This window comes from Tasmannia lanceolata, unplaced genomic scaffold (assembly GCF_043159265.1).
Source record: "Tasmannia lanceolata isolate RefF3 unplaced genomic scaffold, GAP_Taslan_0.1 ptg000018l, whole genome shotgun sequence".
Classification (NCBI taxonomy): Eukaryota; Viridiplantae; Streptophyta; class Magnoliopsida; order Canellales; family Winteraceae; genus Tasmannia; species Tasmannia lanceolata.
The window spans coordinates 19,747,075-19,771,500 of NW_027518695.1; the positions used below are offsets into that span (position 1 = coordinate 19,747,075).

Below are 24,426 nucleotides of genomic sequence, written 5' to 3' on the forward strand. Positions count from 1 at the left end.
AATCACCTCCCTTTTCACTCTAGTGTAAAAGCTGGCAAAACTAATGCCTAATACACTCCCCTATTTACAGTATCATTCTAACTCGACTCGTCTTATTAGGCATTTTTACTCGGATTTTGACAAAATTTTGTTGGGACCTAGCCGGGACCGTAACCTATCCTAGGGTAAAATTTGAGGACCTAAAACATTGATTGACGAGATTTTTATTAGAACTTGGTAATTTAGGGCCCGATAAAAATGGGGTGTCTATAGCCACCTGACACGATTCACACCAGAAATGCATCATTTACTATCGTAACATGTTTCAATTGACTAAATGAGACGGTGGTACGGACTCTTCACATTTAGGAGCTGTTTGGATACACGGATTTTAGAATCCAGGATTTCTTTAAAATTGTAGCTACGAGACAAGAGAAGAAGCGGGACCCGCCGTCGTTTCTGACTCGTTTTTACTTCTCGCCCTTCTTCCCGTAAGCAAGAGAGTAGCAGATCCTCCCATATTTTCAGGTTATAGAAATCTAAGGATGCAGGAGAGATTTTTAAAACCTGAATTTATCACTTAAAAACGCTGTCAGCACATGATATAACAACTTGATCATGAACCCTCTTTTACACTGTTTTCAAACAAAAAACCTTGATTCTAAAATCCGCGTATCCAAACGGGCCTTTAATGTTTATAGGAAACTACGAGTATTGCGTCTTAAGCAATAAATTCAAGCCATCGGTACAGACACTACCTTTTCCGCCCTAATAATTGACTTTCATGTAGTGAACTTTTGATGGAAAGTAAGACATTTTTAGCACGGAAAAGTTTTTATTTTTTGTTTTTAATCTAGTATTGAGACGACCGGTAAAGGGCAGTAGAGATCATATAATATATATGTAAAACAGAATCCTGGACGACGTGGGTGTGCCACGTGGCACCCCTCCTCAAAAATCTTAAAACTCTTTCTATAAGGCGATATATTTGGATTGTAGAAAAAAATCTCACCATATCCCACTTTTTTAGCAAAATTGTTTCTACTACTCAATATCCCATGCATATTGGCAAAATTGTTTCTATTTATTGGAGATAAAATCTCCACTATGTCCCATAATTTTAGCAAAATTGTTTCTATCTTTCAATATCCTACGCATATTGGCAAAGTTTTGGCGAATTATTTATTTTTTGCCCCGTGCATCGCACGGGTTGTCCACTAGTCATATTAGGAAGTAGAGTAGAACAATACGACAGAACTGAGACACGTCAACATCCTCCATGTGCCGACCCGCAACGTAATAAAATAATTTAAGAGCTCTCTATTACATGCTCTTTTTTCAATTTTTACTGCATGCTCTTTATTATTTTTATAATATCGCATGTGACAAATAAGAGGAGTGCCCCCGAAGGTAAAAAAATTATTACGTGCTCTTTGTTTTTATAATATAGCATGTGGCAGAATTCAGGAAGTGCGCAGAAGGTAGTGCTCTTTATTCAATTTTTCTACTAAATAAAGAGCACGTAATAAATAAAAATGAGAAGTGGATGAATAAAAAATATAAGAGGAATGACAGATAAAAATGACGTGGATCCAATGAAGAGCCCTTTTGCAGCGGACATTCTTGAATTCTGTGTAGGCCGTGATGGAGGATTTTACTGCCCATTCATCAAGGGACTCAAACTACTAGTTGAAGCTTGAGATATTTAGAACTGGAGTATAAGTATGTGCTATGCATCCAAGGTCTTCAAATTTCATTGGGAACATTATTGATAGCTTAAAATCCTCACACTCCCATCTTCTCCATGGCCACATACCAAATGCTTAAAGAGGATGAAATATTGAGGAATCAATGCAAGGAACTAATCTCCTCCCTTCCAAGAGGGAATGGGTGGAACATTCCTTATTACTACCAATATCAAGGCTTTTGGCATCCTATAAAGTACTTGAAAGGAGCAGCGGCATTCCATCAACAGTTTAAACCCCGCGAAGGGGATGCATTTCTACTCACCACGCCCAAAGCTGGCACCACTTGGCTCAAGGCACTTGCTTTCGCGGTTGTGAACCGGACTCGCTACCTTGTCACTGACCACCCTTTGCTAAACACTGGCACCCATGACCTCGTCCCTTTTGTCATCTTGAAGTTCTTTGTATATAACCAACTTCCTAAATTTGAGAGCATCCCCTCCCCTTGGCTCTTGGCTACCCACATCCCTTACACGTTGTTACCGGAATCGGCAATACAGTCGAATTGTCAGGTAGTTTACTTGTGCCGGAATCCTAGAGATACCTTTACTTCCATGTGGGTTTTCTTCAGCAAGTTGAGACATGAGAGTCTAGGACCACTTTCTCTAGAAGAGGCCTTTGAGTTGTTTTGCACTGGAGTTTCTATGTTTGGTCCTTATTGGGATCATGTGTTGGGGTACTGGAAGGCAAGCCTGGAAAGGCCTGAAAGGGTCTTATTCTTGAAGTATGAGGAAATGAAACAAGAACCCATACTTCATTTGAAGAGGTTGGCTGAGTTCTTGGGGTATCCTTTCTCTCTAGAAGAAGAGAAAGAAACCCCGGTGGAGGAAATATCACAACTATGCAGTTTTAAGAATTTGAGCAATTTGGAAGTGAACAAGAGTGGAACAATGGAGCAAAGTGGTTATGACAATAAGTTGTTTTTTAGGAAAGGGGAGGTGGGTGATTGGGCAAATCATCTGACCCCTTCAATGGTAGAGCGTTTGGATCAGCTCATGCAACAAAAGTTCCACAGTTATGGTCTCACCTTCCCCTCTTAGTTATTTAGTCATTATCATATATATCCTTTTCTTATCTTCTTGTTGTTTGGTTTCCAATGAAGCTCTTTCCGAGCAACAAATCATAAATAAACTGCTATTTATGTATTGGATCATCTTCTTAAGTAATCTCTTCTTTTCTTACTTTTGTTTTGTTTCCGATAATTCCCTGTTTGGATTTTGCCTAGAAATATTTGCAACAATTTTTTTTCCTACAAAAATATTTTTTTTTCACTATTTTGAAAGAAAATAAAATGGGTATCGCTTAATTGAAGGTCCCTTTAAAGAAGACTTGAACCGCAATGGTTCAAGATACTTTTGTGATGTGGGATCAAACAACCTAGAAGCCCAAAATTAAGAAAATTTTTCGTTCCAAACTTCTCTAATCAGTGCCTAAAGCTCTTACTGAGCAAAAACACATATAGTGCTTTTTATGTAGCCTATCAAATAGTTGTCATTAATTAGCATCCATTTTTAGGATTAGTATAAATGGGGGGTGGAAAACATGAAAATTTTCTTTTTATTTCTTCTTTGAGTATTGAGAGAGCATGATAAAATGAATTATACGCCTTGATCGATGACCCGAAATACCCCGATATGCCTTGACCGATGACCCGAACTACCCCGGGTTGGGTACAAAACTCATTGGTCTTGGTTTGACTTGGTTTTTAGGATGCAAAACCCCAACTTAATCTGAGGTCGGGCAGGGGTAATCTTTAAAACTCATATTTTGGGGGTTTTTTTATACAGTGTAAGTGCTTATAATCCATTATTTTTCAAAAAGTACTGTGCCGTCCACACCATAGGTTGAAAACATCCATTTGATGTTACGAAGCGTAAATCAGTTGGGCCCAAAAAATCATTTCCATAGGATGATCCTAGCCCTCCAATCTACAGAGGAACCGTATATTATGGAAACCTCCTTAGATTGGAGAGTTTGGATCATCCTATGGAAATCATTTTCGAGGCGCAACCTATATGCATTGTGGCCCATCAAATGGACGGTTTGATCATCTATGGTATGGGCCGTACAGTGCTTTTTGAAAATCACTGAAATCCATAGGCTTACACCATATAAATTCTCCATATTTAATGTAGTGGGGTCGTTAACTAGGTATTTTTCCATTAAATAAAGAGAACTTCACAACAGCAACAAAAAAATGAAGAATAAAAAATACAAATTTGATTGAAAGAGTCAAACAGAGGACAAAGCATGAAATGCTTATATATTCCAGCAAGGTTTGCCCCTTACAAGATGAATGGTCTAGATCGCCTCGCCTACATTCTTGACATTCTTGTATACTGTATGGGCAGTGATGAGGAGGAACGAGTTGAACGTTAGCTTATTTTACTGCCAATTCAAATGGGTCAGACAGGTAGTTGAAGCTTGAGATATCTAGAACTGGTGGAGTATAATAAGTATGGCTATGCATCCAAGGTCTGCGAATTCCATTGGGAAAATTATTGATAGCTTGAGATCCTCACACTCCCCAGCTTCTCCATGGCCGCAAACCAATTGCTTAAAGAGGATGAAATATTGAGGAATGAATGCAAGGAACTAATCTCCTCTCTTCCAAGAGGGAATGGGTGGTTCATTCCTTATTTCTACCAATATCAAGGCTTTTGGTATCCTCCAAAGCCCTTGAAAGGAGCAGTGGCATTCCATCAACAGTTTAAACCCCGCGAAGGGGATGCATTTCTAGTCACCACGCCCAAAGCCGGCACCACTTGGCTCAAGGCACTTGCTTTCGCGGTTGTGAACCGGACTCGTTACCTTGTCACTGACCACCCTTTGCTAAACACTGGCCCCCATGATCTCGTCCGTTTTGTCACTGACCACCCTTTTGAGAGCATTCCCTCTCCTAGGCTCTTGGCTACTCACATCCCTTACACGTTTTTACCGGAATCGGCAATACAGTCGAATTGTCGGGTAGTTTACTTGTGCCGGAATCCTAGAGATACCTTTACTTCCATGTGGGTTTTCTTCAGCAAGTTGAGACATGAGAGTCTAGGACCACTTTCTCTAGAAGAGGCCTTTGAGTTGTTTTGCACTGGAGTTTCTATGTTAGGTCCTTATTGGGATCATGTGTTGGGGTACTGGAAGGCAAGCCTGGAAAGGCCAGAAGGGGTCTTATTCTTGAAGTATGAGGAAATGAAACAAGAACCCATACTTCATTTGAAGAGGTTGGCTGAGTTCTTGGGGTATCCATTCTCTCCAGAGGAAGAGAAAGAAATGGTGGTGGAGGAAATATCACAACTATGCAGTTTTAAGAATTTGAGCAATTTGGAAGTGAACAAGAGTGGAACAATGGAGCAAACTGGTTATGACAATAAGTTGTTTTTTAGGAAAGGGGAGGTGGGTGATTGGGCAAATCATCTGACCCCTTCAATGGTAGAGCGTTTGGATCAGCTCATGCAACAAAAGTTCCACAGTTATGGTCTCACCTTCCCCTCTTAGTTATTTGGTCATTATCATATATATCCTTTTCTTATCTTCTTGTTGTTTGGTTTCCAATGAAGCTCTTTCCGAGCAACAAATCATAAATAAATTGCTATTTATGTATTGGATCATCTTCTTAAGTAATCTCTTCTTTTCTTACTTTTGTTTTGTTTCCGATAATTCCCTGTTTGGATTTTGCCTAGAAATATTTGCAACAATTTTTTTCCTAGGAAAATAATTTTTTTTTCACTATTTTGAAAGAAAATAAAATGGGTATCGCTTAATTGAAGGTCCTTATAAAGAAGACTTGAACCGCAATGGTTCAAGATACTTTTGTGATGTGGGATCAAACAACCTAGAAGCCCAAAATTAAGAAAAGTTTTCGTTCCAAACTATTCCAATCAGTGCCTAAAGCTCTTACTAAGCAAAAACACATGGTGCTTTTTATGTAGCCTATCAAATAGTTGTCATTAATTAGCATCCATTTTTAGGATTAGTATAAATGGGGGTGGAAAACATGAAAATTTTCCTTTTATTTCTTCGTTGAGTATTGAGAGGGCATGATAAAATGAATGATACGCCTTGACCGATGACCCGAAATACCCCGATACGCCTTGACCGATGACCCGAAATACCCCGATACGCCTTGACCGATGACCCGAAATACCCCAGGTTGGGTTCAAAACTCATTGGTCTTGGTTTGACTTGGTTTTTAGGATGCAAAACCCCAACTTAATCTGAGGTCAGGCAGGGGTAATCTTTAAAACTCATATTTTGGGGTTTTTTTATACAGTGTAAGTGGTTATAAACCATTATTTTTCAAAAAGTACTGTGCCGTCCACACCATAGGTTGAAAACATCCATTTGATGGTACAAAACGTAAATCAGTTGTGCCCCCGCGAAAAATCATTTCCATAGGATGATCCTAGCCCTCCAATCTACAGAGGAACCGTATATTATGGAAACCTCCTTAGATTGGAGAGTTTGGATCATCCTATGGAAATCATTTTCGAGGCACAACCTATATGCATTGTGGCCCATCAAATGGACAGTTTGATCATCTATGGTATGGGCCATACAGCGCTTTTTGAAAACACTGAAATCTATAGGCTTACACCATATAAATTCTCCATATTTGATGTAGTGGGGTGGTTAACTAGGTAATTTTGGAATCTTTTCAAATTTAAGTGGTCAATTTTTCCATTAAATACACAACAACAACAAAAAAATGAAGAATAAAAAATACAAATTTGATTCAAAAAGTCAAACAGAGGACAAAGCATGAAATGCTTATAAATTCCAGCAAGGTTTGTTCCTTACAAGATGAATGGTTTAGATCGCCTCGCCTACATTCTTGACATCCTTGTATCCTGTATGGGCAGTGATGAGGAGGAACGAGTTGATCGTTAGCTGATTTTACTGCCAATTCAAATGGGTCAGACTGGTAGTTGAAGCTTGAGATATCTAGAACTGTAGTATAATAAGTATGGCTATGCATCCAAGGTCTGCGAATTCCTTTGGGAAAATTATTGATAGCTTGAGATCCTCACACTCCCATCTTCTCCATGGCCGCATACCAAATGCTTAAAGAGGATGAAATATTGAGGAATGAATGCAAGGAACTAATCTCCTCCCTTCCAAGAGGGAATGAGTGGTACATTCCTTATTGCTACCAATATCAAGGCTTTTGGTATCCTCTAAAGTACTTGAAAGGAGGAGTGGCATTCCATCAACAGTTTAAACCCCGCGAAGGGGATGCATTTCTAGTCACCACGCCCAAAGCCGGCACCACTTGGCTCAAGGCACTTGCTTTCGCGGTTGTGAACCGGACTCGTTACCTTGTCACTGACCACCCTCTGCTAAACACTGGCCCCCATGACCTCGTCCCTTTTGTCATCTCGAAGTTCTATGTATATAACCAACTTTCTGAATTTGAGAGCATTCCCTCCCCTAGGCTCTTGGCTGCCCACATCCCTTACACGTTGTTACCGGAATCGGCAATACAGTCGAATTGTCGGGTAGTTTACTTGTGCCGGAATCCTAGAGATACCTTGAATTCCATGTGGGTTTTCTTCAGCATGTTGAGACATGAGAGTCTAGGACCACTTTCTCTAGAAGAGGCCTTTGAGTTGTTTTGCACTGGAGTTTCTATATTTGGTCCTTATTGGGATCATGTGTTGGCGTACTGGAAGGCAAGCCTGGAAAGGCCTGAAAGGGTCTTATTCTTAAAGTATGAGGAAATGAAACAAGAACCCATACTTCATTTGAAGAGGTTGGCTGAGTTCTTGGGGTATCCTTTCTCTCCAGAGGAAGAGAAAGAAGGGGTGGTGGAGGAGATATCACAACTATGCAGTTTTAAGAATTTGAGCAATTTGGAAGTGAACAAGAGTGGAACAATGGGGGTAGATTGGTTATGACAATAAGGTTTTTTTTAGGAAAGGGGAGGTGGGTGATTGGGTAAATCATCTGACCCCTTCAATGATAAAGCGTTTGGATCACCTCACGCAACAAAAGTTCCACAGTTATGGTCTCACCTTCCCCTCTTAGTTATTGGCTCATCATCATCATCATATATATATATATATATATATATATATATATATATATCCTTATCTTATCTTTTTTTTTGTTTGGTTTCCAGTGAAGCTCTTTCCGAGCAACAAAAAATAAATAAACAGCTATTTATGTATTGGATCATCTTCTTAAGTAATCTTTTCTTTTCGTACGTTTGTTTTGTTTCCGATAATGCCCTGTTGGGATTTTTGCCGAGAAATATTAGCAACAAATTTTTTTCGTAGGAAAATATTTTTTTTTCACTATTTTGAAAGAAAATAAGATCAGTATCACTTATTTATAGGGATATCATCATTAATTGAAGGTCCCTTTTGAATAAAACTTGAACTGCAATGGTTCAAGCTACTTTTGTGATGCATTAAGAGGGAAACAGCCTGGATCACTAGCTAAGGCCCCTAAATGACCGCTCACTGATAACGGAGGTAGGGATGCAAAGGCTGCCAGGAGATTTGCCTAGAAGCAGCCACCCTTGAAAGAGTGCGCAATAGCTTACTGATCGAGCACTCTTGCGCCGAAGATGAATGGGGCCAAGGGATCTGCCAAAGCTGTGGGATGCAAAAATGCATCGGTAGGGGAGTGTTCCGCTTAGATGGAAGCTGCCGCGCGAACAGCAACAAAAAAAATTTGTAGCAAAATATTATTTTTTTTCACTTTTTTGAAAGATAATAAGTTCGGTATCGCTTATTTCCAGGCCTCTCGATGCACTTCTGGCTGAAAGAGATGAGCAAGAAGCAGCCCAGAAAATGAAGAAGACAACTGACAAGTCATCCTCTGGAAAAAGGAAACTAAAAACTAGAAAAAAGAACACTGAATCTCTTTCAGTACCTTCTACAACCTCTCCGACTAGCAAACCTTCTCCCTCCTACCAACCCTTGATGAGTTCATTAACTGAAACCTTCCTTGGGAGAGAGCTTGAAGACGATTCCTATTCTAGGAAAGTCTGGCAAAACCCCTAGCAATCACCCCAAAAATAGAGAAAATATGAAAAGCTACCCTATGGCTGCTATAAAAGATGGTAGCTGCTCTTACCATGATAGTTGTAGCCTTGAGCCTCACTAGCTGGTCTTATGATCACTCACCCAAGGAATTCTATGCTGCCAGCTCACATTACAAAGCAACCTATGGGTAATAAACTAATAACCACGAAGAGTCTTGCACTCCACGTGAATCCCACCAAAATTTGATTTCGGAAAATGAGCCGAAAATGGTACACACTCATTATTGGCCTCCACTACTGTCCGAAAACCCTAAAAAACCTATTGAAAGGAAACTCATGGAGCTCCCTGTTTGAAAATGATGTCCAAGTGTCCTCCAAACTGGGTTTCATTCACTCAGTGGAAATAGAGAGTAAATCAGAGATTGATTTCGATGACCAGGAACTAGAGGAGAACGGTCGAAAATGGGAGACCTCCCTAGTTGGTTACTTTCTAGGCAAAAGGCCTTACTTCATGACATTGAAGGATCATTTGAAGAGGACTTGGAAAACAAGGGTGGTTTTCAATGGTTTTCAATGTTTCAACCTCCACGGTGGATTCTTTCTCTTCCAGTTCAACGACTCTGAAGATTGTGAATAGTTCTTGAGGGAAGCAATTGCAGCTATGGAGGACGCCCCCTTTGTGCTTCGAAGATGGACCCCAGACATAGCTCTTTCTTCTGTCCCAGTTTGGGTGAGATTCCCTGGTCTCCACCTGAGATTTTGGTCTGCTCATTGCCTAAGCAAGATAGCTAGTAAGATTGGAAACCCCCTTTACATGGATGCCCACACAACACAGGCTACTCGCCTCAGCTATGCAAGGGTTTACATAGAAGTCAAGGCTGGAACAGATTTGCCAGAGAGTTTAGATCTAAAAACTTCCTTGGGAACAATTCATCAAAAGTGGAATACGAGTGGAGGTCCCCTTCCTGCACAGAGTGCAGAACGTTATCTCACTCTAGCTCATCATGCCTCAAAAACCAGACAAAAGAGTGTAAAAAAAACAGACGCAAGAATGGAGACCCATTCCCCCAAAGGATACCAATTGCACTACAGAAAATCATCCAGAAAAGTTTGATGAAGTGGTGGTGAAACGCTCAAATTAGTTCCAAGAACAGACTTCCCCTGCTTTGCTAGGGACTTGCCACAATGCATATAGGTTGTGCCTCAAAAATGATTTCCACTCCACCAAGACTTCTTGGTGATTTCACTACGAATTCCATTAACGGTGGTGAATCAACCCAATTACAAAGATAGTGGCTCCGCCTCCAAGACTCTCTATCCAAGAGAAAGCTCTGAGTCTCCAACACTCGCTCTTGAGAAGGCTCCACGCGTCTCCTTACACTCGCCCTATGGAGATGGCTATTACGTCTCCACCACACTCGCCAAATACAATGATTGAATCGAATATGAAAAACAAATCACTTCAAAGAGGGTCACAATGCATGTAGAAATGATGGACAAATCAAGCCTATATCCAATTCTTGCTCAATGAATGTGAGAGGCACTCATCAAGGTTTAATCACTCTTTAAGATGTTCCAAATAAGTTTTATAGCGTCTTAGATGGTTTGGAATGAAAGGAGGGGGGGGGGGGGGGGGGGGGGGGGACACACACACAAACACAAACTTGTATATATATATATATATAGAGGAAAGTGAAGCTACACCGCCGGTGTAGCATCGCCGGCTTAAAATACAATGGGCCCACATTATTTTGGTGATCCAAACCATTCATTTGATTGGCCCTCACATAGATAGGGTGTCCACCAAAAATCAGCTCCATAGGATCATCCCAACCCTTCAAACTGTGGAGGCAAAAATTGACAAATTTGTGAAGGTTTTTACACGTTCATTTTTGCCACCACAAATCGTAGGGTTGGGATGATCCTATGGAGCTGATTTTTGGTGGACACCCTATCTATGTGAGGGCCAATCAAATGAATTCTTTGAATCACCAAAACAATGTGGGTCCATTGTATTTTAAGCCGGCGGTGTAGCTAAGTTAGCTACACCGGCGGTGTAGCTTCACTTTCCTCATATATATATATATATATATAGACACACACACACACACACACACACACACACACACACACACACACATATATATATATATATATATGAGGAAACTGTTGGTGAGCTTAAGCTCACCAAACTTATGGTGAGCTAGCTTGCCCAATCACATGGGGGGCCACTTTGTTAGGATGATCCAAACCATTCATTTGAAAGTCAATTACATAGATGGGGGGTGTACCAAAAATCAGCTCGATAGGATCATCCTAACCCCTCCATTTGTGGAGGACAAAAATGGACAGACACAAATCTGCCCCATTTTTGTCCTCCACAAATGGAGGGGTTAGGATGATCCTATGGAGCTGATTTTTGGTACACCCCCTATCTACGATAAGGCCTTGCAAATGAATGGTTTGGATCACTCCTCAAAATGTGGGACCCATGTGATTGGGCAAGCTAGCTCACCATAAGTTTGGTGAGCTTAAGCTCACCAAACTTATGGTGAGCTAGCTTGCCCAATCACATGGGGGGCCACTTTGTTAGGATGATCCAAACCATTCATTTGAAAGTCCATTACATAGATGGGGGGTGTACCAAAAATCAGCTCCATAGGATCATCCTAACCCCTCCATTTGTGGAGGACAAAAATGGACAGACACAAATCTGCCCCATTTTTGTCCTCCACAAATGGAGGGGTTAGGATGATCTTATGGAGCTGATTTTTGGTACACCCCCTATCTACGATAAGGCCTTACAAATGAATGGTTTGGATCACTCCCCAAAATGTGGGACCCATGTGATTGGGCAAGCTAGCTCACCATAACTTTGGTGAGCTTAAGCTCACCAACAGTTTCCTCTATATATATATATATATATATATATATATATATATATATATATATATATATATATATATATATATATATGAGAAAACGGTTCCTACACATATGTGTAGATAAGTTATCTACACACTAGCTTAAAATACAGTGGGGGCCACATTATTTGGGTGATCCAAACCATTCATTTTTAAGGCCCTCACATAGATAGGGTGTCCACAAAAAATCAGATCCATAGGATCATCCTAACCATTCGAACTGTGGAGGCAAAAAATGGACTAATTTGTGAAGGTTTAAAGACATCCATTTTACCTCCACAAATCATAGGGTTGGGATGATCCTATGGATCTGATTTTTTGTAGACACCCTATCTATGTGAAGGCCTTTAAAATGGATGGCTTGGATCACCCAAACAATGTGGGCCCCCACTGTATTTTAAGCTAGTGTGTAGAGAACTCTCTACACATATGTGTAGGAACCGTTTTCTCATATATATATATATAGAGAAAACGGTTCCTACACATATGTGTAGATAAGTTATCTACACACTAGCTTAAAATACAGTGGGGGCCACATTATTTGGGTGATCCAAACCATTCATTTTTAAGGCCCTCACATAGATAGGGTGTCCACAAAAAATCAGATCCATAGGATCATCCTAACCATTCGAACTGTGGAGGCAAAAAATGGACTAATTTGTAAAGGTTTAAAGACATCCATTTTACCTCCACAAATCGTAGGGTTGGGATGATCCTATGGATCTGATTTTTTGTAGACACCCTATCTATGTGATGGCCTTTCAAATGGATGGCTTGGATCACCCAAACAATGTGGGCCCCCACTGTATTTTAAGCTAGTGTGTAGAGAACTCTCTACACATATGTGTAGGAACCGTTTTCTCATATATATATATATATATATATATATATATGAGGAAAAAGATTGTGCGCTCGACCGCACCAAGCTTAGGTGCGGTCGAGGGCCCAAAACTCATGTGGGCCCACATTGTTAGGATGGTCCAAAGCATTCATTTGCAAGACCCCATCATAGATAGGGTGTGTACAAAAAATCAGCTCCATAGGATCATCCTAACCCACCCAAAAGTGGAGGGCAAAATGAACAGACACTGTTTGCCACAAATTTGCCCATTTTTGTCCTCCACTTTTGGAGGGGTTAGGATGATCCAATGGAGCTGATTTTTTGTACACACCCTATCTATGATAGAGCCTTGCAAATGAATGGTTTTGATCACCACAAAAAGTGTGGGACCCATGTGTTTAGTCCCTCGACCACACCTAAGCTTAGGTGCGGTCAACCGCACACTCCTTTTCCTCTATATATAATCCGAGCTTTAATGTTGGATATTTTTAAAATATTTTATTTTGTAAAATAGAAAAATGAGATTTTACAAAGGGACACTTCTTTTTATGTGGAAAGGTATTTCTAATCAAAAGACACTTATGTTATGGAAATGTGTTATTTTAAATGAAAGGGTTAATTTGAAAGGGTGCTTTCGTGTCTTTTTACCTTCTATGAAAGAAGACTTGCGATCTCATTTTGAAGAAGTCTTTCTCCTCTTTATTCTTTCTATTTTCTTGTTATTTAAGGGCATACTGGTTGATTTGAACTTAGGGTGCAGCCCTTGTTCTTAGTGTAAGCATTGTATCATCAGGACTTATTTCCATGGTAGCCACCTGCATAGGTGGGGAAATTAAAGTCTTTAAAAAAAGCATTTTGCTTGCCTTGCCTAATTCTCTTCCTCTCTTATTCTCTTTCTTTATTCTAAACAGTTTTGTTCATCCACCATACCAATTTGTCCCAACATTTAAAGCTCGGCTCAGCTTTATGAACCGAAACTAAAAAGTTGACGAGCTTGTCCAAGCCGAACTATACAAAGCACGAGTTCGGCTCGTTTATTTGACGAGCCTAATTTTTGGGCTCGGATTCGGCTCGTTTAGTAAACGAACGAGCCCGAGTCGAGCTTTTAATGAGCCGAACCCAAACATGTTCGTGATCCGGTTCGGTTCATTTGCAGCCCTACAAACAATGCAGGACAGAAGATTCTAGTAATACAACGGCAAAATTAGTAACACTCGAATTAGTCGTCAAGGATAAAGTCTCATTTCCCCTCTTTATCTCAGAAGGGTGGTGCTAAAAAAAGACCAAAGTTGCTCTTTATTTCAATCAAAATAAGGAACACGTAATAAAAAAATTACGAGCTCTTTATCACATGCTCTTTTTTCAAATTTTACTACATGCTCTCTATTATTTTTATAATATCGCATGTGGCATATGCTGGGGAGTGTTCAAATTTTCTCTTAAATAAAGAGCACTAATAAAAATATTATTACGTGCTCTTTTTTCAATTTTTATCACATGCTCTTTATGTTTTTATAACTTCGCATGTGGCAGAATTAGGGGTTTTCAATTTTTATCGGGAAATGATATTTACGCCCCTTTTATCACTAGGGACACCCATTTGCCAGTGTACTTTGCAATCAAAGCCACTGGATTTTTCTGACACAAAGTACATTAGCCCCCTTTTTGCCATTGATACACTGACGCTAGGTGTCCCTGGTGATCAAAAGGGCCGTGTAAATATCACTTCCCTTTTAATCACATGCTCTTTAAGTTTTTATAATATCGTATGTGGCAGAATTCGGGGAGGGAGCAGAAGGTAGTGCTCTTTATTCAACTTGTCTATTAAATAAAGTGCACGTAATAAAAAAAAATGAAAAGTTGAAGATTAAAAAATATAAGGGAAAAATACACTTAGACCCCCTGTGGTTTCTGACACTTTCAACTTAACCCCTAATGTTTAAAAAGTTACAAATAGACCCCCTGGGGTTTCAATTTGTGTAAGGTAAACCCCTCAGTTGACGGTTCGTCCATTGATTGAAGGGTTAGGATGATCCTATGGAGCTGATTTTTTGGGCACATCCTATCTATGTCAGGGCCCATCAAATGAACGCTTTGAATCATCCAAACAATGTGGGCCCACAAACACTACCAAAAACAATGTGGCCCCACAAACCCTACCAAAAACCAGACAAAAGAGTGTAAAAGAACAGACGCAAGAATGGAGACCCATTCCCCCAAAGGATACAAATTGCACTACATAAAATCATCCAGAAAAATTTGAGGAAGTGGTGGTGAAACGCTCAATTCAGTTCCAAGAACAGACTTCCCTGGCTTTGCTAGGGACTTGCCACAATTCATATAGGTTGTGGCTAAAAAATGATTTCCACTCCTTGTATCCTGTATGGGCAGTGATGAGGAGGAACGAGTTGATCGTTAGCTGATTTTACTGCCAATTCAAATGGGTCAGACTGGTAGTTGAAGCTTGAGATATCTAGAACCGGAGTATAATAAGTATGGCTATGCATCCAAGGTCTGTGAATTCCATTGGGAAAATTATTGATAGCTCGAGATCCTCACACTCCCATCTTCTCCATGGCCGCATACCAAATGGTTAAAGAGGATGAAATATTGAGGAATGAATGCAAGGAACTAATATCGTCCCTTCCAAGAGGGAATGGGTGGTACATTCCTTATTACTACCAATATCAAGGCTTTTGGTATCCTCTAAAGTACTTGAAAGGAGCAGTGGCATTCCATCAACAATTTAAACCCCGCGAAGGGGATGCATTTCTAGTCACCACGCCCAAAGCCGGCACCACTTGGCTCAAGGCACTTGCTTTCGCGGTTGTGAACCGGACTCGTTACCTTGTCACTGACCACCCTCTGCTAAACACTGGCCCCCATGACCTCGTCCCTTTTGTCATCTTGAAGTTCTTTGTATATAACCAACTTTCTGAATTTGAGAGCATTCCCTCCCCTAGGCTCTTGGCTACCCACATCCCTTACACGTTGTTACCGGAATCGGCAATACAGTTGAATTGTCGGGTAGTTTACTTGTGCCCGAATCCTAGAGATACCTTTACTTCCATGTGGGTTTTCTTGAGCAAGTTGAGACATGAGAGTCTATGACCACTTTCTCTAGGAGAGGCCTTTGAGTTGTTCTGCATTGGAGTTTCTATATTTGGTCCTTATTGGGATCATGTGTTGGGGTACTGGAAGGCAAGCCTGGAAAGGCCTGAAAGGGTCTTATTCTTGAAGTATGAGGAAATTGAAATAAACAAGAGGGGGGTGAATTGGTTTAAACACTAATTTATACATTTTTAAAAAAAATTAATTATTAAACCTAATTTGATTTTACTTCTCTTGATTAGATTTTGGTTAGTTCAAATAAGATCAAAACAAAATGAATTGCCAAACCAAAATCAAGAATGAAAGTGCAAGATAAAGAAAGAACACACCGATGTATAGTGGTTCGGGCAAAGCCCTACTCCACTCTTCTTAAGATCGTCCTTATGGATTTCCACTATTGTGAGACCTCTACGATGCCCGGCTCCGAGGCGATTACACTCCCAAGGGATATTAAATGAGGATGCCCTTGACACCTTTACACCGACTCTCCTTCTTCGTCGAGTTCTAAGCGATACTCCCTAGGGTATTAAGATAGGATGCCCTAGCCACCTTTACAAGAAAAGAAGATGAAGATTTGCTTGGCTTCTCTTGAAAGCTTGATGCACAATTTTGTCCCTTTTGATTGCTCTCCAATATAGGTTGCAAGTGAAAGCCTAAATCCAAACTCAAAAGATTTGGTTGCAAGGCAAGTTTGGGAGAGAAAAACAATTTCTCAAGCTAAAAGGATTTGCAAGTGTTTGAATGCTTAAGGATGCTTTTTCAAATATTCAAGAGAAGAAAATAATCCTCTTGAATGTGTATATATAGCTTCTCAACAAAATATGACCGTTTGGGGTTAAAGAAATCAAAAATCAATTTTTAATTCAAAAGCCAACGGCTATATTTTGAGCTGTCGCGACGTTCTCGGAGTTCCGAGAACCATTCTTGGAGTTCCGAGAGAACGGCCAGAAGAAGAAAAATTCTACTGGACCATTTCTCGGAGTTCCAAGAAAATGGCTAGAAGTTGTCAAAAACTACTGAACCATTTCTCGGAGTTCCGAGAAAAATCTCGGAGTTCCGAGAAGCCTAAAATCAGCAGACTTTTTATATTTTTGATGCTATTTGATTTTGAGCTTTTGGAACTCAATTCCTAAGATAATTTGGAATGTTTATGAGGGTCCCAACATGTTGGTCCACCACATAACCATTCACTAAACCATTTAAGTTCTTAAGTGTTTTTGAAAAACTCTTTTGAAAAACCTTGCCTCGACTTAGAAATCTAAAGAGAAAAGATTTAAAATGAAATCTATGTAACCTTCAACTTCTCTTTAGCCTTAGTCTTCAATTGATCTTCCATTTTGTGTATGCTTGCTTGAGAGATGATGTGAGCTCCACTTAGCTCCTTTGACTCTTGTGTGGTACATCTTCAAGCATGACCATGTGGAGTGTTGGTTTCTTCAATGATCAACCTATCTTAACACAACACTTCAAGGCAAATTGATTAGTATTCAAGAACATAATCAATTATGTTTAGAATCATCAAAACAAGATAGGAAAGTAGACCCTTGGGCTTACAGAAATGAAACAAGAACCCATACTTCATTTGAAGAGGTTGGCTGAGTTCTTGGGGTATCCTTTCTCTCCAGAGGAAGAGAAAGAAGGGGTGGTGGAGGAAATATCACAACTATGCAGTTTTAAGAATTTGAGCAATTTGGAAGTGAACAAGAGTGGAACAATGGAGCAAACTGGTTATGACAATAAGTTGTTTTTTAGGAAAGGGGAGGTGGGTGATTGGGCAAATCATCTGACCCCTTCAATGGTAGAGCGATTGGATCAGCTCATGCAACAATAGTTCCACAGTTATGGTCTCACCTTCCCCTCTTAGTTATTTGGTCATTATCATATATATCATTTTCTTATCTTCTTGTTGTTTTGTTTCCAATGAAGCTCTTTCTGAGCAACAAAACATAAATAAACTGCTATTTATGTATTGGATCATCTTCTTAAGTAATCTCTTCTTTTCTTACTTTGTTTTGTTTCCGATAATTCCCTGTTTGGATTTTGCCTAGAAATACTTGCAACAATTTTTTTCCGAGAAAAATATATTTTTTCACTATTTTGAAAGAAAAAAAAATGGGTATCGCTTAATTGAAAGTCCCTTTAAAGAAGACTTGAACCGCAATGGTTGAAGATATTTTTGTGATGTGGGATCAAACAACCTAGAAGCCCAAAATTAAGAAAAGTTTTTGTTCCAAACTTTTCCAATCAGTGCCTAAAGCTCTTACTGAGCAAAAACACATATAGTGCTTTTTATGTAGCCTATCAAATAGTTGTCATTAATTAGCATCCATTTTTAGGATTAGTATAAATGGGGGTGGAAAACATGAAAATTTTCCTTTTATTTCTTATGAGAGAGCATGATAAAATGAATGATAGGCCTTCACCGATGACCCGAAATACCCCGATACGCCTTGACCGATGACCCGAAATACCCCAGGTTGGGTTCAAAACTCATTGGTCTTGGTTTGACTTGGTTTTTAGGATGCAAAACCCCAACTTAATCTGAGGTCGGGCAGGGGTAATCTTTAAAACTCATATTTTGGGGTTTTTTTATACAGTGTAAGTGCTTATAATCCATTATTTTTCAAAAAGTACTGTGCCGTCCACACCATAGGTTGAAAACATCCATTTGATGGTACAAAACGTAAATCAGTTGTGCCCAACAAATCATTTCCATAGGATGATCCTACCCCTCCAATCTACAGAGGAACCGTATATTATGGAAACCTCCTTAGATTGGAGAGTTTGGATCATCCTATGGAAATCATTTTCGAGGCACAACCTATATGCATTGTGGCCCATCAAATGGACGGTTTGATCATCTATGGTATGGGCCATACAGCGCTTTTTGAAAACACTGAAATCTATAGGCTTACACCATATAAATTCTCCATATTTGATGTAGTGGGGTGGTTAACTAGGTAATTTTGGAATCTTTTCAAATTTAAGTGGTCAATTTCTCCATTAAATAAAGAGAACTTCACGACAACAACGAAAAGATGAAGAATAAAAAATACAAATTTGATTGAAAAAGTCAAACAGAGGACAAAGCATGAAATGCTTATAAATTCCAGCAAGGTTTGCCCCTTACAAGATGAATGGTCTAGATCGCCTCGCCTACATTCGTGACATCCTTGTATCCTGTATGGGCAGTGATGAGGAGGAACGAGTTGACCGTTAGCTGATTTTACTACCAATTCAAATGGGTCAGGCTGGTAGTTGAAGCTTGAGATATCTAGAACTGGAGTATAATAAGTACGGCTATGCATCCAAGGTCTGTGAATTCCATTGGGAAAATTATTGATAGCTCGAGTACCTCACACTCCCATCTTCTCCTTGGCCGCATACCAAATGCTTAAAGAGGATGAAATATTGAGGAATGAATGCAAGGAACTAATCTCCTCCCTTCCAAGAAGGAATGGGTGGTGTTAGAGATATTAAATAACCGCAAGTGCACGGATCGTGTAAATTCGGGTCGAACTCAGGGAAGAGAAATCTAGTTGTCAATCCTATTCTTGTACCGATTAGAATACTAGCTATGATATAATGTTGCCTGCAATGGACTCAAGATTTCCAGGGACTTGACCTCGTTGCCAACACTATATATAAGCGTATATTCTAATCAATCTAAGAATCAAATTTAACTAAGATCTTTTTTATTTTAAATCCTAATTTAGGCAAACTGTACCAAGGTTCTAATGATCTCTTTTAACTACTTATCTATTTTAATTAGAAAACCAAAATTCGAAAGGCCTAAGTTAATTGGAAAATTGCAAAAGTAATTTGGAATAGTGTAAAAATCTTAATTCAATATAAAAGATTACTTAGGGCTAGAATCCACCATGGGTTTGAATTAGATTGATTAATTAAAACAACTCTTGAATTGGGTTGAAAATTCGATTAACTAGTCAATAAGGAATAAGATCAAAGGGATGTCATTCCTTATAAGTAATTAATCAAATCCACTCTCCAATTTACATTGATTATATAGAACTTTATATTTGTTAATCAACAATCATTCATACGAAAGGGGAAAGCCAATGGCATGAATGATTGGGATTTTCCAAACACAAAATCCTACACAATTTTTCAATTGAGTAGATTTATTTAATTATAAATATTTCTCCTTCCCCATGGCTTCAACTAAACCCTAAGTAATTAGGATTTAGTTATTCATGAAGAAGTGAAGAAAAATAAAAATAAAAGAGATAGATGGGAGAAGAATTGCCATATAGAACTTGAAAGGAAATGAAACAAAAGCAAATTACTTCTTCACTAACTTGAATTGAAACAAAATTACATCAAATTGAACTTAAAATAAATAACAAAAATAAAAGGAACTTATTCTTTTTCTCCTCCAATCTTTGGTTGAATCTTCCTCCTTCAAGCTTTAATGTCACCTTGAGTTTGAATGGTGGATGATGATGCCTTGGATTGAGAGTTGAAAAGAAAAAGAAAAAGAAAGAACAAGAAAACCTAAGAGAGAGAGCTTGAGAGTAGTGGAGAGAAAAAGAGAGAATGAAAAAGAGAATGTCTTCTTCACTCCAATATGTAGCTTTCTTCCCCTTCTATTTTCATCTCCAAGAAAAGACACAATCTTGGTGTCTTTTTGTATTTTTGGAAGCCACCACCTTTCCTTGGCAATTTTTGAAATTTCACCCTTTGTTTATAATGCAAACTTCTTGTTTTATTTTCTCACAATTTAAGCTTCTTGGCACTCCCTTTTGGTAATACCAATGTTCTAATGATCTCTTTTAACTACTTATCAAATTTAATTAGAAAACCAAAATTTAAAGGCCTAAGTTAATTGCAAAATTGCAAAAGTAATTTGGAATAGTGTAAAAATCTTAATTCAATATAAAAGATTACTTAGGGTTAGAATCCACCATGGGTTTGGATTAGATTGATTAATTAAAACAACTCTTGAATTGGGTTGAAAATTCGATTAACTAGTAAATAAGGAATAAGATCAAAGGGATGTCATTCCTTATAAGTAATTAATCAAATCCACTCTCCAATTTACATTGATTATATAGAACTTTATATTTGTTAATCAACAATCATTCATACGAAAGGGGAAAGCCAATGGCATGAATGATTGGGATTTTCCAAACACAAAATCCTACACAATTTTTCAATTGAGTAGATTTATTTAATTATAAATATTTCTCCTTCCCCATGGCTTCAACTAAACCCTAAGTAATTAGGATTTAGTTATTCATGAAGAAGTGAAGAAAAATAAAAATAAAAGAGATAGATGGGAGAATAATTGCCATATAGAATTTGAAAGGAAATGAAACAAAAGCAAATTACTTCTTCACTAACTTGAATTGAAACAAAATTACATCAAATTGAACTTAAAATAAATTAAAAAAATAAAAGGAACTTATTCTTTTTCTCCTCCAATCTTTGGTTGAATCTTCCTCCTTCAAGCTTTAATGTCACCTTGAGTTTGAATGGTGGATGATGATGCCTTGGATTGAGAGTTGAAAAGAAAAGGAAAAAGAAAGAACAAGAAAACCGAAGAGAGAGAGCTTGAGAGTAGTGGAGAGAAAAAGAGAGAATGAAAAAGAGAATGTCTTCTTCACTCCAATATGTAGCTTTCTTCCCCTTCTATTTTCATCTCCAAGAAAAGACACAATCTTGGTATCTTTTTGTATTTTTGGAAGCCACCACCTTTCCTTGGCAATTTTTGAAATTTCACCCTTTGTTTATAATGCAAACTTCTTGTTTTATTTTCTCACAATTTAAGCTTCTTGGCACTCCCTTTTGGTAAATTTTTGTTGACTTTTTCTACTCTTCTTGCTCTTACGTGGGAATTGGTGCTATTTTGCTACAAGACAAATTAGCATGATTATGCATATATTAGAAACCATATAAAATCTCATATACATAGGGAATTTTAGCAAATGTAAGTGGGTCCCACATAACTGTATATATAAAAAAAAACGTCACCCACTTGTTAAATATGGCTTGTTGCCATTAAAAGTCAAACTTCTGTAAAAGAAAAACCCTTGTTGGATTTCCCATGCATATGCATATGTATGCTTTATTTTTTTATCATCCAGCCCATGCAAATATAGAAATAACAAGACGCCGAAATTGCTTTCCACAACAGTGCTTTCCAAAAACCCAAGTGGGTCCCACATCACATAAGACAATCTCTATTTTGGTTCAAAAATTCCCAACATGGTTACGGCTTTGCCTATTTTGAAATCAGCCATGATGTCATGCTCATCCCAACGGTTCAGATTATCCTATGGGTTTGCAATATTTAGAAATAGTGAGAGCAAGTGCAAGTAGGTGAAATAGAAATTACTATTTCATGCAAAAACGTGTACAAATGTAAAGATTTGCATGTGTTTTGTAATTGCATGTGGGTCCCATATATATTATATAGTTTATGAATCACATAGTAATTGCCATTTTTAATCCAAAAGTGGGTCCCACTTAGTATACAGTACAGAAACTTTTAAAAAACGTGAAGGGCTACAGCTGTTATTCAAATCAAGGTGGGTCCTGATGATCATGGCTCAAACCATTTCTATTGGATGATCTAAACTGTTCATTTCATAGGCCCTGGCTCTATTTTTCGAAACAATCCGAAGTAGGCTTGAAATACCAAAAATAATAAAGTACCTTAGCAGTACCGCTTTAAATAACAAAAATGCATGCTTTTCCTACCTACAATTCACACATAAATGTGCTTATCAGATTCCCCCTTACTTAAACTTTGCGTGTCCTCAAGCAAACAAAAAGAAAATATACAAAAATAAAAACAAAAACAAAAATAAAAACCTAACTCACTTTCGTAGGAATCACGATTGCACTTAGCATGTGCAACAAGCCTTTAAACCCATAGGTGTGGTACCCTGATCCCGCGAGAGGGGTGTGGGGCGCGAGCCGCCGCTCTCTCTCTCTTGGTCTCTCGTATCCACGCGATTGGCGTGTGCATTTTATTATTGATTTGAATTAATCTTTCCTGTGAACTTGGGATCACTAAGGCAATCCGAATTCCACACGAAAGAGACTGACAGAGTCGCCACCTAGATGTGGGATCTAGGACCCGTAATTAACCAGAAATCTAGACTCGCTACCTGGTTACGAGAATGGAAGGTATGGGGAGTTATCCACCACATGCACCATTCTTGCCCGATAATCGGTCTTCGATTCCAAAAGCTAACTCTTTTAAATTTATTTTAAATGGCTCATTCAACTCTATGTTAATGTGCGAACTAAGTGACATGCATCCTATGATCTAATTTCAATGTGAATCCTAAATGTGTATCTTGATTTATTAATTTGTCTGGATTCAATCTAAGTGAAAGTTCTCCTAAAATTCTAATTTCATGGAAAGTCCTAAGTGATTTGATTAAGCATTTACAAGAAAATTAATATACAAAACACCACAATTTGTTTGTGGTGCCGACTCGCGGGTGGTATGCCATCAGACATCCAAGCTGCCTACGTACCCAAGCCTCACTGGGATCAGAGTCGACGTAGTTCGGTGCACCTAAGCTAAGTTACATATGCCTAACTCAACTAAGACACCGACCTAGACGGGATTGACTGTTTCAACAGTTTTAGGAGAAGTTATTTAATTCAAGTTGAAGATTTTATTATCTTAGGATTTCATCTAAGATGCTATATGATTCTCATCTAAATGCAAATGGTCCCTTAGACTAATGCAGGTTTGCCTTACATCCTAGTTTACTAGGCTTGTCCTAGGGAAAGATTGGGTGACTAGTGTAACTAGACCTATGGCACGGTTGCTATACATAGCAAGCGTCCGTGATGAGGCTGGACTCCTAACTCTAGGACTCCCTAAAACTTAAGACTCCCTAAAACTTAGGACACGACACGACACGACACCAGTGTTCCTAAATTGGGCTCTAAGGGTTCCTAAAGGAATTTTGAATCCACCGGCTCTTGGGAATCTCGAATTCTTTTGGGTTTGTGGAAACTTTTAGAGTTTTCTTGAAGCTTTTATTATCTGAAGGTATTTAGTGTGTTTGGTAGCTTTTAAAGTTGTTTATTTAGAAGGTTTTAGTTTCATTTGAAATTTTTAGTGGTCTTTTGGTTAATGGCTTTTAACGGATTTTTATCAGTGGATTTTAAATGGGTGAATTTTAGTTTTGTTAATTTTAGGTTGGATGTACTTTAGATTAATGTCTTTCGATTTTGGTTTGGAAAATGACGTTAACACAACCAAGTTTTGACAATTGCACAAATTCGACAAACCATTGACCATTAAAAGATCTGACAAATGCAGCCCACTAAAACTGTCGTAACTCTTTAACCGCTTGGCCAAATTCAACGTACAAACATGCGTTGGAAAGATCTTTTATAGGGCTACAACTTTGTAGTTCTCCATTGTTTGTAAATCTGTGATTTAGAGGTTCGAATTTGTGTTGAAAACAAAAGGACAGCAACATTAAACTGGAAATGCCTAAAGGTGTGCCGCAACCATTTTGGACTTAACTTTTTAACCGCTCGCTGTCTGATCTAGCACGAATACTCGTTGGAAACGGCACGAAAATATCTACTACTTTGTAGTTAACCATTTCCCACGATTCTGTTGTTTAGAGGTCGAAAAATCTGTTTAAAGTCTAACAGCTAGCACTATGACGGGAATGATATTGGCACCCCCATGTTTTCTTTTGATAGTTCTTATTTTTTTAGTGATTAAAAGACGGTGAATATGAAAAATGGCTTGAATGGGCCTGAGATTAGATTCAAATGGGATGTTTGAAAAAGGGGTTGTTTTTATCTACTTGGCAAGGTGGGGTATGGATATTG

General features: G+C 38.6%; 4 pseudogenes; all 4 read left to right on the forward strand.

Moving 5' to 3' along the window:
- The first annotated feature begins 1,783 nt into the window (after window positions 1–1,783).
- Window positions 1,784–2,926, forward strand: LOC143850157 (cytosolic sulfotransferase 15 pseudogene; annotated as a pseudogene).
- A 1,336-nt stretch (window positions 2,927–4,262) lies between these two features.
- On the forward strand, window positions 4,263–5,219 carry LOC143850158 (cytosolic sulfotransferase 15 pseudogene; annotated as a pseudogene).
- Window positions 5,220–6,729: 1,510 nt separating this feature from the next.
- Window positions 6,730–7,748, forward strand: LOC143850160 (cytosolic sulfotransferase 15 pseudogene; annotated as a pseudogene).
- A 7,318-nt stretch (window positions 7,749–15,066) lies between these two features.
- LOC143850161 (cytosolic sulfotransferase 15 pseudogene) lies at window positions 15,067–17,419 on the forward strand (annotated as a pseudogene).
- The last annotated feature ends 7,007 nt before the right edge of the window (window positions 17,420–24,426 follow it).